Genomic DNA, 13,078 nt, shown 5'->3' on the forward strand with positions numbered 1-13,078 from the left:
TCTGACGTGCCGGACATAATGGATGAGAGTTGGCTCTCGTATAAGTTACCGGCCAGTACCATTCCGGTATCGGAAGTGGAGAGGAGACAACTACCATACACAATTCTGGATAACACCCTTTGGGCTAAGACCGCAGTTGATTTTTATCTACATGAGTGGAGCCAGAGGTGTTTCACTGATATATGCAAGCTCACCGATGATATCTATTTGTTGCTTGATCGGTCTTGGTGGGGCGTATTATTAGGGGTCGAAGACAATGGCTATTTCGATGGGGGGGTAAGTCTTATATTTTTCTTATATTTCAATTTGATTAATTTTTTTTTAATTTATGTAAGTCACTAATATATGTCTTTTTTTGTAAAACAACATATCGATGCGTGGGTGACACGTCTTCTAATAATAAGAAAACTTAAGAAAAATAAAAATATACGATATACAATTATGCCGACGTCTTTTAACGCCGTTCACTTGAAGAATGCACGAGATGATCATTTGATTTGGGCAATGGACAAGCTAAACTTTATCCTGCATGGTGGGAGGTCGATAAGGTTAGTATTTATTTTAGATTGAGTTTAAAGGTTTTATGAAATAAGTGCGCAAATGAATGAATTATTACTTATGATTGCAGGTGTTTATCCCTGTTTTGGAACGTAAACATTGGATTCTCGTCGAGCTTCAGCTCCCATCCCTTAAGACAATAGTGTATGACAGCATGATAAATTACATATCATTGGCTGATTTAAGAGATATTATTAAGGGATGGAGCTCTCATTTGGCTAAATTCTTGGATGCGATCAATTATTGGACTCATTTTGGAAACAAGAAGCCAAAGAAGCTCAATATTACAGTTATTAGAGACGAGACCGCGCCACAACAAACGGAAGGAGCCAGAGGAGATTGTGGTCCTCTCGTATGCTTGGCGTTGGAGCGTTTGACGACGGGAAGCACCAAGTATCTACCTCCCACGATAGAGATAGAGCTGTAGTAGGCTTGTGGTTTCGGCATTATATGGCTAAATCGATATATACGAGACGCTGCCTACCTGCATCCGCGTTATAAAAATGTCCATAAACAATTGGTAAGTTTATAGACTTTTGGTTTGAAAATGTTTGGTTAAGTACCTAGAATTCAATAATTTGCTGTTTGTAGGTTTTAGATGTGTAGAAAGTGTTGTTTGAGCAAATGTTTGGTTTCTGCAGGTTAATCTCAGAAGTGAACTGCGTGAAAATGATGTATGGCTGCAAAAGTTGATTCAATAGTTTAATTGATTGTTTTTTGATTGTTTAATTGATTTGTAAAAGTTGATTCAATAGTAGATGATTGGAAATAAGAATTATTGCTTATTTTTTGATTGTTTAATTGATTTGTAAAAGATGATTTGTAAAAGTTGATTTGTGTAATTGATGCGAACATAATTCTTATTTGTGCTTGTTTAATTGATTGAAATGTAATGGTTGATTTTGTTGATTTCAATCTGCATTATGTTGAAGGCAAAAATGACTATCGCAATGCGAAATGAAAATCGCAATGCGAAATGAAAATCGCAACGAGAGAATCGCAATGCGAAATGAAAATCGCAATGCGGAAATGAAAATCGCAACGAGAGAATCGCAATGCGATTTTCATTTCGCATTGCGATTTTCATTTCCGCATTGCGATTCTCTCGTTGCGATTTTCATTTCGCATTGCGATTTTCATTTCCGCATTGCGATTCTCTCGTTGCGATTTTCATTTCGCATTGCGATTTTCATTTCCGCATTGCGATTCTCTCGTTGCGACTTTCATTTCGCATTGCGATTTTCATTTCCGCATTGCGATTCTCTCGTTGCGATTTTCATTTCGCATTGCGATTTTCATTTCGCATTGCGATTTTCATTTCCGCATTGCGATTTTCATGTTGGTATTTTCATTTCGCATTGCGATTCTCTCGTTGCGATTGTAATTTCCGTGTTGCGATAGTCAAATGCATGCTAATAAGTGATAACAACTGAATAACAAGAGTTGGTTAAGTCAAAATGGTTGGCCTGAGTCATTAATTCAACTGAAAATGTTAAAAGTTCACACATAAAATCCACATAATACAACGTTTGCATTTAAAAATCACCTAAGTTAACAGTCCCAAAAGGTGAAGCCAATTGTGATTGGGATTTTAAAGATGATTGCCTTTTGCTTGACACCATATGAGCTTTGGATTTTGATGAGGATCCATATTTTGGTAGAGGAAAAGATGATTTTGATGGCACTGGTGATCCACATGTCAACCTTGTATGACCACTTTCCTTGCACCGACTACATGTCGATCTCTTCTTCTCTTCACCCTTAGACGGTATACGATCGTGACTTTTTGGTCGGCCAGGTAGCCTTCTGTCCATGGCTGGTGGCAAAACTGTTTGTAAGTCATCTGGTATGTCCCACTCAGAAGGATGTGGAATAGGGTAGACAATCTCGGCATAAGTCTGTCGATAAACTTCTGTAGTGTAGCAATCCATAGCGTATGCGCTTGAATCATCTTGGTTTAAATGAAGAGCAACTTTTATAACATGGCCACACGGATAACCAGATGTTTGCCATTTCATACAACTACACGTCTTTGCATTTAGATCGACTAGCCCATTTAAGTTATTATCCAGTACTTGAAACAAAGTGTTTGAACATGGTTCAACTCTCCATGACGTTGACTTCACAACACGTTTCGTTATCTTTTTTCAGTCCATGGTGTAACACGATGTTCCAATGTTCTTGTAAATTTAAATAAACAATACTTAGTAAAATATAAATATGATAAGTTACGAATTCAAAGAAATAATACCTGCATGGTTTCTTTTCTTGTAGTACCACTGTTGAATAGAGGCTCGAAAAACTCCATTAACATAGTAATGGGTAATTTTCGGGAATGACGACTTAGAGCGTTGATTGATTCTGCACTATTAGACGTCATGAAACCATATCTTGCTCCAAGTTGATGTACTCTTGACCATCTTTCAAACCCGACATCTTCTAGTGTTTGAGCACACTGAGGCAAAACACATCTTAAACAATTTATATGCTTATTGAAATCCACTTCCCGATAAGCTTTTACAGCCTTCCAGTATGTCCATTTGTGCTTTTTTATACCAGCATACCTTGATTTTAGATTTCTATACAAATGAACACCACAAAGTCCATGAAAAGCATCTGGGAAACACCTTCTAACAACGTTGTCAATTGAGTTTGCCCTATCGGATATGATTGTCAGATTGCTAATAGGACCTATGCAATCCCTAAGATGCCCCATAAACCATGTCCATGAATCAGAGGTTTCAGATTTGCCAACCCCGTAAGCTATTGGCAATATCTCATTGTTAGCATCCATGGCTACTGCTAATAAGTTTACTCCAAGGTATCGACCTTTCAAATGTGCTCCGTCAACTATAATAACTGGGCGCATGCAAGTAATAAACGAACGAATCTACAAAATAATATACACAGAAATATAATCATTTAAATGTGAAATGCATGTAACTAACAAAAATGAGTCAACAAAATTATATTGATTTACTAACCGTAGCACCAATGGCGATAAACAGCAACTCAAAGTGTCCATCTCTATCTGTTTTGATATGAGTTACCGACCTAGGATTTTTCAGCTTTAAATTGTGACAATAAGCCGGCAGTTGGGCAAACGATGCTTCTGGCGACCCCCTCAACAATTCCAAGGCATAACATTTGGCTCTCCAAGCTTGAGAATATGATATACTAATCTTGAACCGAGCATTCATGTCAGTCATAATTTCATGTCCCCGATATACCCTGCCATTCAAAAACATTAACTCAGCCAGAAAAACCACCCAACACCTTTTTGTTGCCTGTCTATGGTGAGGAAAAACTGGGTTCTTGAACATGTATGTTTATCAATAAAAGTCCTAACTTGAAACATTTCGCAATCTTTTATTCTCTTTGCAATCATACGCCACGTACAGTTTTTCAATCATACACCTTGTTTCGAAACGATCTTTGCTTGATTTGTTAACTTTTAGTTGATAGCCATCTTCCACACATTTCGTATACAAAGCTATCTTCAAGTCTTCCTTTGTATCAAAACAATCATCTTTCTTGATACGAATAACTTTTGTGTAACAATCAACTGCTTTCTTTACCAACTCTTCTTCCAGTATCTGAAGTAATTCTGGCATATTCCAGTTATACGCCCGTGGCATTTTCTTTTCTTCGGGAACTTTTCTTCTTCTTTTCTTCTTCAGGATTATATGAATTACAGAATGGATGTTCAACATGTTCATTCACAGTCGTAACTTCCTCCTCATTATCATCAACAATACATTCTTCGGCAACGGCTGTTTTATCATCAAAATTCGGGTATTGACCAATATCAAAATCATTACACGCAGGGTCTGTTTCTTCTTCTGAAACATCATCAAAATCCGTGTATTGACCAATATCAAAGTCCGGATATTGACCAAGACCAAATTTCGAATACTGACTAGTACTCACAATTTTTTCTGTTGGCTCATCATCGTCTAACTGGTCAATACGAAAACCGGAATTTGGTGCTGAAAGTTGATTGGGATTTGGATTAGAGAAAGGTTGTGGGTTTTGAGAAAAACTTAGTTGATTACTACCCGCTACTGACCCAAAATACTACTTCTAGGTTCAACAACATACAATGTAACATCATCTTGTGAAACACTAATGTAAGCAATGAATCGTTCAACATCTTCATTGTCGGTTAACAAATAAACTTTACCATTTCTCTGATAAGATAGCCTAAATCCACTTAGGGGCTCTAAATTCAATTTATTTGAAACACGTAGCATTAGAGTTTCATAAGTTAACTTTTGTAAAGACAATTTTAGTTGAAGATTCGTGGGTAAAGGCATATATTGTAAAACACCATGAACATTATCCCATGACCCTCCAAAACACAAATCTATCCAAACATGATCAACATTAGATGATTTCATGGTTGTAAATTAATTTACTAAACAGACGAGCTGCGAAACTAAAACCTGTTGCCGGATTGGGAAGGATGTCGTTGGATATAGGAACGGATGTCGCCGAAGAGAGTGATAGATGGAGATGGAATGAGTTGCGATTTAGGGATTTAGTTTATGATTTGCTGCTGTTGCGTAGTTATATACCCAAAATTTCAGTGTTGTGATTTACAGATTCTCGTTGCGATTTACGGATTATCGTTGCGATTTACAGATTCTCGTTGCGATTTACGGATTATCGTTGCGATTTACGGATACGCGTTGCGATATACGGATACGCATTGCGATTTACGGATACGCGTTGCTATTTACGGATACACGTTGCAGTTTACGGATACGCGTTGCGATTTATGTGTTCGCGTTGCGATTTTCATATTCGCGTTGCGATTCTGGAAAATCGCAATGCGAATTTGTACTATCGCATTGCGATTTTCAAGAATCGCGTTGCGATTTTGGAAACTGATTTGCGATTCTGGGGATCGCGTTGCGATTTTTATTTCGCGATGCGATTTTGTTGGTCATTTTGGCAAATCCAAAAAAAGTTGGTTAAAATCGTATATTATAAGGCATTTTTGGTCACTGAGGCGATTTTCTCTTATTAAAATAACACCGACCAATGTTCTAGTGGGATAAACCACAAGTAAATAGTTTGAATCATAGCGTTTGTGAATGAAGTAAATTAGGTTGAGAGGGTCGGGTTCGCCTCTGTAGTATCCGATCTGGATTAATCGATCAATAGATCGAATATCAGTGATTAATTCAAAAAAAATATAAAAATATAAAGACCACAATGTAATTTGGTATATCTTAGCTTATATTAGTTTATATATATATATATATGGAAATGATCATACAGCTCAGTTGGTAGAGCACAAGGTTCTTAACATTGAGGTCGTGGGATCGAGTTTCACGGAGGGCATTTTATAATTCGAAGGTCTCTTACGGAAGCTGCTCTCAACCTGATGTTGGGGGTAGCCTACTATCTTACCTCCCCTTACTCCATATATATATATGGGAAAAATAGGCATCCATTTATATATATATATATATATATATATATATATATATATATATATATATATATATATATGTGTGCATAAATGGAGTGTAAGTCTTTGTTTTTGAATAAAAGAATTTGTATAAATATTTAAATGTTATAACCTTCCCTACAATAATAAGTTATTACAATATAATTATTTACTTTTTATGTCTTCAGATATTAAGAATAATATTTTTTTTTTTAAATAAAAACTGAGTAATCTAATGAATTTAAACTCTAATATATTTATTTTTAATAAAAGATCATTTTCTTTATATTTTGTTTGTTAATATAACAATTCATATTCTTTTATATAGAACTCAATTTAATTTACAGATATAAATTTTTAATCTCAAACTTAATTTGATGATGTTTTGTAAAAATATATTATAATATACATATATATATAATTTTAATTCTAATATTCTCATCAAAATATTTCTTAAAATTTTAATTAATAAATTATAAAAAAAAATTTAAATATTATAATATATCAAAAATATCTAATTTTAATTATTATAAACTTAATTTGTATTTTAATAGTAAATATTAACTTAATAAAATTAAATAATAGAGTATAAATGAATTTACCATGACATATTGTAAATATAAAAATGTAGAGATAACATAAAAAAAATTAAAAGAAATGCTCTTTTATTATTTAATCACACATTATTAAGAAGAAAAGCATAACATTCCACTTATGCCTATATAAACGGACATCATTAGTTTTATAATTCATGAAGTCAATATGTATTAATCTATGTATCTGGTTCCTGTAATTTTATTTTTTTTAAAGTGTATTTTATTAAATGCATTTTGCAAAAATATATTCTTTGTAGTAAGTATTTTTGCTTACTTCTTGAATGTAATATATAGAAAGTGTTTTTCACATAATGTATATCTATCTTACGTAATAAAAATAGATATTAGATTAATAAATAAAGATGAATGAATGTTATTTTAATAATTAATTGTTTTTAAATGATTTTTAGATAAAATTATCGATCAATAACTCATAAATATTTTTGTACATTTTTCGTAATTTTTTTAATAATTAATTATTTTTAAATAAATTTTAGACAAAATATTTTTAAATAATTTTTTATATGTTCTAGGAAAAGCCGGCCATCACCTAACTGTGCGTTTGGTTCACGGAATGGAAGATTACCAGGGAATAGGATTACTAGAAATGTTGTATTTTGTGTTTGGTTGGCTTAGCAGGAATGTAAGATTACCGTGTTTGGTTAAAGGAATAAAAGATTATTGGAATGTATATTTGACCAAATTGTCCTTATTATATATTTGTTTTTAACAAGTTGGAAAATATTTATATATTTTCTTTAAAAAATTTAAATTCATAAAATTTATATAATTTTTTTTACAAAATTGAAAATATAAAAATGTTTAATGAAAGGGTAAAATTTTATTTTAACCCCTAAACTTCACATAAAATTTTAATTATAGATTTTTTTTGTAAATCTAAAATAGTTTAAGGGTAAAATTTTATTTTAACCCCTGAACTTCATATAAAATTTTAATTATAGATTTTTTTTTTTGTAAATCTAAAATAGTTTAAGGATAAATTTGTAATTTAACATTCGTAGAATTTTTATTATTCAATGATAGAAAAATGATATTTAAAAAAAATTTAAGGGTATTTTAGTCCAAAACGTCGGGAATCCAACAATACCTAAGGAAATGGAGGTAATGACATTCCCGATAATATACCATAAAAAATCCACTATTGATAATCTTACATTACCGGGAATGAGATTCTAGAATTAACCAAACGAAAGAATGTAAATTTCATTCCCATAAAAATCTCACATTCACTATCCAAACACCAAAAAAAAAGGTAAAAACGTTGACAAGTTTCCTCGTTGAATTAGCATAAAAATGAAAACGTTTGCCGACAAAATTTTCAGATCCAACGGTTAACAAAAGAAGAGTAGTCCCATCTTGACCGTTGAATAAGAAATTATGCAAGATAAAGATTATGCTTTAAAATAAAAGTGGCAGCTTTAATTGCTAAATGCGCCACATGTCCCCAATTATTTTATAAGATTTATAGTATGATTAGGTTTAAAATAACGTGACATGTGATTAAACTTACATTACTTTTTAATATAATATGATTTTGATAGATCTTAAATAAAGAAACTTGTAGTCATCTATCTGCATCTTTTTGCGTATATGTTTACTAATTATTTTTTTCTTTTTAATTTTAAGATTTTATCATGATTAATTTAGATTGGTTCACGGTCATGTATTTAATTTTGAAGATAAATATTTCAATGAATATTTTCTATATACAAAAAAACTTTAAATTCAAAATCTATTTAAATAATATCAAATTATTTACCACTTGAATCAACTTACAATAATTCATTGCATCTTTCAATGGCGAAATTCTTATATATGCTTAAAAAAAAGTTAAACTACATTAAAGTTTATGTTTGTTTTATTTTTCTACTATTTTGATCATTTAATTTTCAAAAGTTATGTTTTAATCACTTATTTTATAGAATTATCATAAAATGATCATTTGAATATTAATTTTGGTTATGACGACGACGTGTTATTACATTAATAAAAAGGTTAAAATCTATTTTGGTTGTTAAAATTTAGTCCAATTGTACTAGTCCAATTGTAAATCTTATTTTATAATTTTAACTATAATTCTAAAAAGGAATAATAACAAAATTATTCTTTAATGTTCATCTAAATGATCATTTCGATCTCTATTATTTTTTGGTCAAAATAGTCTACGTTGGATGAAAATCGTTAATTAACGAATGGTCAAAATATGTTATTGACATGTCATTTCATATATGCTTAGTTGTCGACATATCACCTAAAGTGAAGAAATGACATATCTCATGTCACCAAGTGATATTTTATGTATTCCTTTATCTAGGGTTGCACAACATGAAACTATAGTGTAAACTTTTAGACCTAACTTATGTCATACGACCATATCTAGCGGATTATAATAAAATTTTTCAAAATATTTTCAACACTTTAAAAATCAAAGCCCTTTTAAAAACATAGTTATAATAGTAAAACCCAAATCGAGTAATATAAAACATGAAATATCACAAGTGAAACAAAATATCAATAACCAGTGACAGAATAGTCCATACATCAGAGGTGATAAGAAATAGTCCATAAAACCAGTATATCAAAATAATAGGCACATGTCACCAAAATAAAGGTAGTTCGGAAGATTAAAACATTACAACAAAATATACTATACATAATGTGTCGATCCTCCAAGTGTCGGGTCTAGGGTGCCTATCTAAAATATCTGAAAGGAAAAAGATGAGGGGGTGACTTAAGGAACTCAGTGTTTTCCAACAGTGCTAAATAAAATATATGAAATAATTTTAAAATCAGTTCAGTTTCATAATATTAAAGTAGCAGTACAGTTTTTAGTAAAATCACAGAGTTACCCTCTAACCTTACACCTAATGTAATTCCCCATAACTGCATTCCATAAGGATTTACCCTAAGCTTATAGGGTATAGGAGCCAACCTAAAGGAGCACCTTGTGTAACAACCCGAAACTCGAGTTAGTAGTTCAGGTCAACCCGATATCCATTTTAGAGCCCAAAAGATTTATTAAAATGGTTTGGACCAAGTTTAATAGGAATTGGGCTGAGTAGAACCCAAAAAAATTAGGAAATGTGATGATTTTCTTGTGGGCTTGAAAGTGTATGGACTTAAAGAGTAATTTACCAATTTTTAATTTAAGCTGAAATCTTTCCCCCTCCCATTTTATATAAGATTCACGTGAACCAAACCCAAAACTATCTTACCAAATACTCTTTTCCTTCTTCATTCTAGCATTTTCCATTTCCCTTCATTTCAAGAGCTAAGTTTCAAGCATTCCAATCTTAGTTAGCTTGAGACAAGGTAAAATTATGAATCATCATTCTTCAAGCTTTAATTTAAGCCCCTTTTGCAAGTTTTTCCTCTATGGTTTCCAAAATGGGTTTTTGGAAGGTTTAATAAATCCAAGGATTCTAGGTTGTTTTTGTTAGATTTAGGTTATTGGAAGTATTCTAATCCTTATTTTCATTACATAGTTAATTTAGAAACTTCTTTTTTCTTATATTTGATTTAGGTTATTGGAAGTTGTAAGTGTGGATACCTTTATTTTCATTAGTGAAAGAAGTAGGTGAAGCCTCCAAGACAAAGTGGAAGGAAAAAGCTTCCATTGAGTGAGTTGGAGCTTTGCTTTTAGCCTAGAAATCAAGGTATCCACACTTACAACTTTTCTATACTCTTAGTGGGACATGTTAACGTATTGAATATCATGAATGAAACAAATAAGCTTATTGAGCATATCAATGGTAGATTTTATGTTTCGGAATTAGAAGCATGATATAAGCATTATTTATGCCCTTTTTATGACACATAAGACTTTAAACATGTTTGAGGACCTCACAAGGGTCTTTGGAAGTGAGTTATAGCATTTTTGTGCTTGTTTTAAGTCTTCTGCAGGTCAAGTATAGATACTGTAGGGCTAGTATCGATACTTGTTCTTCATTTATGGGTAGAAACTTATTTTCTGGGCAGAAGTATCGATACTCTTTCAATAGTATGGATACTTTGTGTCGTAGTTTCAAAACTCCCATAAAGTATCGAAACTGGGTATTACAGATTGTTTAAAAGTTTTGATACTTATATAAAGTATCGATCGAAACTTTTGCATGAGTGTCGATACTCTTGGGCTAGTATCGATACTTTTAGTTTTTTTGGGCAAAAATGATCATTTTTAAGGGAATTAGACCCGAAGTACCCCAATAATTCATTATATTATCAAATAAGACTACAAGTGAGAATATTTACAATGTTTAATTCAAACATAGAAACCAAATAATTACGGTGACAAAAAACTAGCCTTAGTTGATCCTCGAAAAACAATTTGGACACCCGAGTTCCTCTAGTTTAGGGTGTCAAAAGTATAGATGCAATATGGATATCCATAGGTAGGGCGCAAGGTCCGACACTCGCAAGGGGTGGGCTAATTGGTGGCGTGGTGTCCAATGTAGTGATTTTAGGGGTCACATCCTCGGTAGACTAGAGGGGTGCGTGAGCTCCGAGATGTAGAAATCCCTCAGCCGCACCATGATGTCAACTATAGCGTAGAGAGTGAGTATCGCAAGGATACTCACTCATGTTGTATTAATGATACATTGTATTATTTTCAGTTATTAAAGCATGTTGTAAATGTACCTTTGTTAATATATTTTAGTTGTTAGTGTGACGCTGTACTAGTTAGCTCAGCGTTTAGAATTTGTTTCCTTACACAGATTAGGTGAAGACTAGTAGAGAAGTTGTTTGACTAGAAGAAATCCAGACCAGACAGTAGAGCAGAGTACGTCTCGAATATCTTAGAGGACATATATATTCGAAGTCTCTATTATTTAAATTCGAGTAGTAAATTGTTCTAAACACATGGTATATATATTTTGATTTTTTTTATCTACGAGAGCTCTCGAACTGTAATTTATTTTTTTATGAATTTATTATCTATTTTATTAAAAGATTTCGTCAATGAATGTTATTTTATTTGAGCATGTTAGAGAAATTTGTTAGTTAGCAACTCCAGTGGTCCCGTGTGGCACTCTCGTTAGTCGACTGTGTGTCGTACTGGTGTAGGGTATTACACCTTGGGTCCATAAGGACTCACCCTAGCCGCGAAGCGTAGGATCCATATTAGGGGAGTTCCCTCAGGTCCATAAAGACTTAACCCAATGTACAAAACAAATGAGCCACCATGTGAAAGTGCCATAGGGTCCATAAGGTCTTACCACTAGGCCCATTGGCCTAGAGCCCACCTAAGGTTCACCTTAGGTCCATAAAGAATTACTAGCTTGATCGGAGCTGAACCTGTAGAGCTTCCAGAGTACATCCTAGAATTTCCCAATGAAAACAATTTCAGAAATACCAACAAATCAGGAAATCAGAGGACAAACATTTTCCAGTAAACAATAACCAGAGAACATGTATCAGTTAAACTAGATTTAAAATCAGTAAAATAAATATCAGAGATTCAGGAAATCAATAAACCAGAATCAGACTTTTCAGTCATTTAAATCGATCATATTTCAAATCAGATAAAACATTCATGTGCATGTGGTAATTTAGACATATATTTAAAAACATATATATAGTAAACAATGAACACACCTCACAAAATAGGTCGGTCTGAGAGATCTACTGAACACTGATCTTTTTATGATCAAAAGTAGTACACGACCTAGTAGTCACGGCTCACGCGACCGAACGGATTGAGAAGAGCTGGGTCGAGCAGTCGAAGGGTAAGGAGAATCACGGGTACCTAACATAACCAAAGTCATAAATAAGTAATTGTCGTTTCCTTATTTTTCCTTAATCAATTTAATTAAAGTAACTATGCAAATTTGGGTTCAGAGGTCAATTTGAAGGCTATCAGGTAGAATTTGGTGAAACTGACTTCAGATTCGGACTCATGACATCAAAAACATAAAATATGAATTTTCAGAAATTTTGAATTTTTTGGTCAAAGTCAACGATCAACAGGGTAAAAGTAAAAGTCAATGGGTCTGGTTAACGATTAGGTCAAAGGTCAATGGTCCAGGCCGACAGTTCAGGTTAACGGTCCAGGTTAACAGGTTGACTCAGCTTTTCCAGAAGACTCGGTCGGAAAGAATGCCATGAGCGACGACGGCGTGTGGTAGCTTGGCGGCGAGTGAAGAGGACGGGGACGATGGTCGAACGTTTGGAAGATAATCAAACACCAAAATCAATCCAAAGCAACACCAAAAATCAACCAAAACTTACCCCAATGACGGTTCGGAGGAAACGATGGCAAGAGGGGATAAAACCGGTTGGGTTTGGGTCGGAATTAAGAGGGGAACCATATAACGGTGACGGTGAAACAAACGGAGCTTGAAATTGGTGCGAAATTGACAAAACCTAAGGGATAACTTTTTTTTTCGACGAACGTTCAACGAGATCTCCACGATGAACGACAAGGCCAACCGACGCGAGAGTGATC

Source organism: Hibiscus syriacus, unplaced genomic scaffold, assembly GCF_006381635.1.
Source record: "Hibiscus syriacus cultivar Baekdansim isolate YM2019G1 unplaced genomic scaffold, ASM638163v2 tig00111769_pilon, whole genome shotgun sequence".
Lineage (NCBI taxonomy): Eukaryota > Viridiplantae > Streptophyta > Magnoliopsida > Malvales > Malvaceae > Hibiscus > Hibiscus syriacus.